We start from the raw sequence: 6,501 nt of genomic DNA, 5'->3' as shown, positions 1-6,501 counted from the left end.
TCCCCCCCCCCCCCCCCCCGATTTAGTGATGCTGGAAGTAGCCTTCATCTCTGCGAGTCCCCCACTTCATTGCCTTTAATAATCTCGTGAAGGGTAATGAAGCATTTTAGCTTTTCTGTTGAGCAGGCTTAGCTATTGGGGTGGGACACAAGGGCTCTGGGATGCCTGAGCCACCGACTTTTCCTGTGTTCACCACCACAGCTGAGTTTTGACTTTGAGCCTGGGGAGCTGCCTGCATATTCAGTGCCAGCTCCGTGTCCTTTCCCAAATTCTCCTGAGTCCCTCCGTGACTTTCACCCCACTCTGCAGTGGATTTGTAGAAATTTGGGGCTGAGCCCACTGAGCCCTGAGTGGGAAGGAAGGGAGTATCCGAGCCTCGTGTCTGCTTTCTACTGACTGGCAGTATTGGCGTGGTCTTCAGCTTGCTCCCTTGCCAAAAATCTAAATATAATAATAACCTCAGGGGACTTGAAAAGCCTGATGCCAAAAGCAGCTTTCATTATGCATCACTCTGCTCACAGTCATCAAAAAACTGTGATTCCAGTTTATACCTTAAATTACAGATCTGTGACAGCTGGATTCGGCATAAAGATGCTGGAAGTGCTGGAAGCCTTCTACGGTTTACCAAATAACAGGGAGAGACAGGAAAATCAGCATGTCACATGAGTGTCTATTGGTAGCCTGACTGATTTAACTGTCTCTACGCTTTTTAGTGTATGTGTTGGATTATCTTCCCTTTTAAAAACAGATGGGTTTTCAGGCTGCAGTCATTTTCAAGTCAAACATCCGCACATCACTCCTGCCCCACTATTCTACTGAAATGCTTTCTTGCTGGCCCAGTTTGTTTAATGAGGATTTTGTTCTAAAATGACGTATCCAAGCTTGTGATAAAGATCTTTTTTTTTTTTTTTGCCATTTTCCTTTTAAACAAGCTAACCAAGAAAACGTAATTTGCACACGGGAACCTTGATTGCGTGAAGTAGTTAAGTCCATCAAGTTCCCAGTGACACTTCTGTCTGTGAGTTTCAGATAAAACAGGGAGCTAAAGTAGCTTAATGGATTAAAGCAATTGCCTTTGCCATCTAGACACCTAGGCTGGAATCCAATTTCGGCTCACCAGTGAAATTGCTCATTTGTTTTGGGCGAGGGAGGCAGGGAGAAATAGCCTGAACTACCACGGGTAGCCTCAGCAGCAGGGGAGGACGGTGGTAGGAAAATGCAGGGTGTCATCACATCACAGCCCAAGAGGGGATTGGCCAGCCACGCACAGGCTTGGGGTGAGGAGCAAAAATGAGGGGCTSCTTCCTCTGTTGCACAAAGGGAAAAGCTACCATGCTTCTTCCTCATCCCTGAAACCGCCAAGGTCACCATTACGAATTAGCCATCCAACCCTGCTGCCTTTGCTGTCACTTGGAAATCCTGCATGGGTTTACCCCCCAAATAAAACTTTGGACCCCCTGGTATGGAATAACCACCTCTTGCAGCAAATAACCAGATTGCCTGATCATGGAAAGAGGGAGCAGGAGCAAAAGTGCACTGAAATTTCAAGTGTGAGCAGACCTGAACACTGGCAAGGGGCAGGTAGCTGCTAAGAGGCTGGTCTGAGTCCAGATTCAAAGCAATGCATGAAGATAGGCGAATGCAAATTTAATGGCGAATGCTATCAAATAGCAGCACATGAGACAGGAAAATGAGATGGCATCAGCCCAAGACCTCCTAGACAGCCCTGCCATGGTGATGTGGAGAAGCTCGTCCAGCTAGTGGATATGCTGCAACAAATTCTACCAAATTCTCATTCACTTGGAAAATGGTGTTCAACTTAAGCAGGTGCTAAATGGTTAACCTTTTCATCAGGCCACAGAGAAGCTCTGACTGTGAAAGCACCAGTAATTTACCTTTGATTAAGATGCTGAAGCTTTTCATCTGTTTGAAGGCTGACAGAAAATGTTTTCTAAATAATAAGGCTTTCCCTGTAAAAAATACCATAGGTAATGGAAAGATTAAAACAAAAGTTGAGACATTACCAATCTATATATTCAATCAATGCTGCAGTCATTCTCTGCTTCTGGATACATGTTACTAGGACCAGAAAGCTCAGGAGAATTTCCAGGAATTCAGGCTATTATAATTTTTTTTTTTTTAGTTCAGCTTTGAGGGCAAGAAGAGAATAATTGAAGGCTGTGCAAAGGGCCTGAGAGATCAGTGGAAAATCTTGCAGAGAACCCACAGCTTTTCATTTGCAGTCTTAGAGCCATGTCCAAAGAAGTGGTGCAGTGCTCAGGGCTCTTCCTTTCAGCCCTCAGGTTGGCTATAATGAAAGCTGACTTTCTTAAAGGATATCATTGTTTCTGGGTGTAGCTCAGGCCCATCACTCCCCATTTCCCAAGACATCCCAGAGAGAAAATGTGTCCCAGAGGGTCACCTCTTCATTGTTGTCATCCCCATGGTGGAGCGTCACAATTGCATGTAGCCTGGTGCTGGTAGACTACAATTTTCACAAAGAGATAATTTCTCCAACATCACCAGATTTTGTTTAGGAAGAATAGAATAATCCAAGCTGAGTTTGGCCAGGTAATGCCCAGTTGTGCAAACATCTTTTTTTTTTTTTTTTTTAATGTAGTATTTAGAAATGCTGGCTATGAGAGCAGGAGGGAAGAGGAATCCCTTTCTCACCTCTGCAGACAGAGGCTGATCCCACACTGCTGGCTGCAATTTGTATAAGATGTATCAAGGCCAATGCTTCAGAGCAACTATGGATCTGTGCAACAGAGGAGAGAGACAGAAATACCAGTTAACGCCAGATTAATCCAACATGATTTAATAATAAAAAGCAAAGGAACATAGTTGTCATTTACCATTGGCTTTAAATTGCTTTGTATTAACCGCATTTACTCCACCATCCTATGTAAGCTGGCCATTTAAACCCCCTTGACATGTCTGCTCTGTTGTCATTTCCCATAGTTCACTGTTTTATTGCTCCTTTCTTCTGGGCTTTTCCTGCCCCAGTTTTGACTGAGGTGTGATTGTAGCAGAGAAATAGCCTGAAAGCTGCTCCAGCAGCAGTTCATTTTCTGCACGTTATTTTCTGTAAAGAGTCTAGAACAAAACTGAGTCTCACGTGAGACAGAGAGTCATCATCAGTGTCCCACACTATGGAGAATAACCTCTACTCCCTCGCGTGATGCTGCAGGAGGAAGATGATTCTGCAGACCTAACCAAAAGGGAAGTTTTCTTTTCCAGTAAAGTGAGCAAAGAGAATGTGAAAATGTTCCTGGGTCCTGTCTGCAGAGCTGATTTTAGATTGCAGCCAGGGCTGATGGGGAAACACCTTTTCTCCACAAAAATAGGGACTTTTGTTGTCTGTGCTGACATTTTGCAGGTTTGGTGCCAGGAGGTCAGGAGGCACCCTGGCCTCAGCCACCATGAGCCCGCGTGATGGGCATGAGAGGGAGCGACAGATGCTGCCCCCGTGCCCTCTCCCAGTGCTCCCAGGACACAGGGGCATTCAAACGATCCATGCAAGCTCCTGGTGGTGAGTCTGGGTTCCCTCAACTCTGCAGGCGAGTGGGATTTCATACCATTCTGAGGTCAGGGTGAAATCACCTAAACCCGCTCCCACGGGCTTCTTTCCGCCTTCCCATTGCAGCTCTTCAACTTTGCTAAAGCCATAGCTTCTGCCGCCATCTGGTAAACAGGATGGCAGAAATGATGTGGGATAAAAACAGTTTCCCCTCCCTCCATTTCTTTGGGGTGGGGTTATTTTTAACCCACAGTGTTTCAGGGATCTGGCAGACAGCAGTGGTCCCCAAGGCAGCCACAAGATGCAGCAGGGATGAGGGAGCACTGACTGGCGGCTCCACTCGCTGTGCTCACCCAGCCCTCACAAGCACCTAAGGGGCTTTCAGGGGGAAGAAAAATAAACAGATCCTGGCTAGTTACGACTTGCTGCAGTCTATCTAGGGTGTGAAAGTGGAGGAAATTGCAAAATCTGGGAGGGATGGCTACCAAATGGTCCGAGATGGGGAGTGACTCAGATGATCGTGGGAAGTAACAGGAGGCTGGAGCTGGAGCGGGCAGACGAGTTCTGCAATTCAGGACGTGCGGGCTTTCTTCCAGGCTTTCTTCCAGGCTTCCTGGATTTTTCTGCAGGCACCGATGGATCACTTAACCCTGGGCCCATCTGCAGAGGGACATTCCAGTGCTCACAACCAACCCACCCACATGCCCCTTTCTGTCCCCTGACTGTCCATATAAAGCACATTGGGATCCTTAACTGCAGCCTCTCTAGGCAATGACAGTATTACTAGAATACAGGTGCATGTCTTATTTCCATCTCACTATTTAGGATCCACTAGCTAAGGGAATTGCTATTTTCCAGTCTGCCACAGCCAACCATGGCTACAAGTCATCTCTTTGTTTAGTTTACAAAATACAAATGCACTGGCAATCAAAGGGTTAAGGGAAAGCAGTGACTAAGTACTCGTAAATTGATGTAGTGCCCTGAGGGTACCTCTGCTGGTAATAAAGTGCATCTCATAAACAGATCTGACTCTGTGCTACAGTCCAGCAAAGTGGAGTGGATCTGTCCCAAATTGACCGTAAATGAGACTGACACTCTAACACAAATCGAATGCCCCTCAGGGTTCTGCTTACATTAATTATAAAGCCTTGGAAAATGATCTAGAAGGGTTTTCTCTTCTCCAAGAGAAGCAATGGAAGGGATCTGCAAACAGTGGAAAACTTGGATATGCAGAAGCAAAAGCCATTTACATCCTCTTTGTTTTTGCTCTTGCTTTCTCATGATAAGAAACAGTAATATTAACAATAACTGCTACGTGTGCATTCTTCTGGGCACTGTTTTCCTCCTCCATCACTCTCCTTGGCCCGACCTTTGTTGCAGAGAAGTCCATCTCTCCCATGGCTGTGGCCACTTTCAGTCTCACCACTGGAGGCAAGAAATTGCTTCAAKGATGGCAGTAGGGGGTGGGAAGCAGGGCTGCAAGAGAGAGGAGCACATCAGGAAAGCACACAGGGTAGAAAAGGCTGGATTCCCAGAGGGACTTAAGAGAGCCACGTGTTGTGAAATGCCCCTAAATTTGCAATTCAGATGATGCTGGCGCTCACTGCCCAGCCCAGCGGTGGAGCACCCGGCCGCTCTCTGTACTCTGTCTCTGCAGTGGGGATGTCTCTGACCTCCTTGCTGCGGCAGGCCCTGACCAGCATCTCTGCCCCGCAGCCAAGGAGGTCTCCGGTTTCATAAAGGCTCGGGCCAGTGCACTAACTGTGAAGAGACAGGGCAGTGGTGACGCCTCCTCCTGCTGTGTTTTGGAAGAACTAGAATGCACTTAAAAAAAAAAAAGAAAGAAAGAAAATAGGCTTGGTATCCAAGATCAAAGGAGCACCCTTGACTGTGAAGCCTGAGCACAGGTCGATGCTGCCTAAGAGGCAATCAGATGCCACTGAGCCCCTGAGAAAGGGGACCGAGCAACTTCTTTCTGCCCATTTTGGTGGCCTCCGGCCAGCAGGCGGGCTCTCTGGACACCCATCCGAACTGGCAATTATGAGCCAATTACACCAGTTTCCAGTCCGCTGACTTGCAGCTCCTCCCATCAGCTGCGAGCAAGCAGCAGAGCCACCTGAAATAAATGTAAATGCCACTTTCAATAGCAGCCGGCCCAGCCCAGCCCAGCATCTAGCATGGCTAACCCTCTGCTGCCCCTGTCCACCTTCACCTCTGCTCCTGTTCTGGGGCCACACGTGTTCCCATGCAAAACACTGAGGAAACTGTTTGAGAAATGCTCCATTTTGTTGCAGAGAGTGACAAAGGACAACCATTAACCCAAACATATTGGAGGAGTTCATCAAAAGCCTTTTTCATGAGCCCGGGACCGTCACGGGGTCTGAATGTGGCTCCAGTGGCTGAAAAGGAAGGGCGCAAGTTTGGACCCTGACCCCTTTCGTTATTTCAGGTGCGAGGGGAACCAAGCTTGGTCAGACCAGAGGCCCGTCCAGCCCTGGGTCTTGCCTGGCCAAAAGCAGATGCTTCGAAGAGCATACGAAAATACTCCCCTGGCATCACGAAAAGGTAAAAAGCCTGGGTAGATTTAAAAAGCACGACAGCAACTCGAGCAGTCTGCCCTCAGCAGTTTGGATAGAGCTGATTTTTTTAGTTTAATTTTGCTCCCATGACGTGCTTTGTTGGATCTCCTTGAGGGCAGCTCTTAACCTGCTGGCCCCGGCAGCGCGCAAGGGATAAACCAGCAGGGCTCACGGATTATGGAGCAGGCGGCGAGCGCGCGGCTGAGGGACTATGCTGGACCTGCTTCTCTGCGAATGTGTGTGCTTGGGTACGTTTTCTCCTACAGAACCGTGCTCAATGTCACAAATCACCAGAGAAACAACTCCTCGGTGCTTTGATTTATATACAGCTGCACTGACTTGCCAGATTTCTCCAAGTTGGTTTGACAACCACAATTAATGCTTTACAGGCTTAAAGCCTTG

Source organism: Apteryx rowi, unplaced genomic scaffold (genome assembly GCF_003343035.1).
Source record: "Apteryx rowi isolate R43461 unplaced genomic scaffold, aptRow1 scaffold_339, whole genome shotgun sequence".
In the NCBI taxonomy this organism is placed as follows: Eukaryota; Metazoa; Chordata; class Aves; order Apterygiformes; family Apterygidae; genus Apteryx; species Apteryx rowi.
This window is presented reverse-complemented; position numbering follows the sequence as displayed.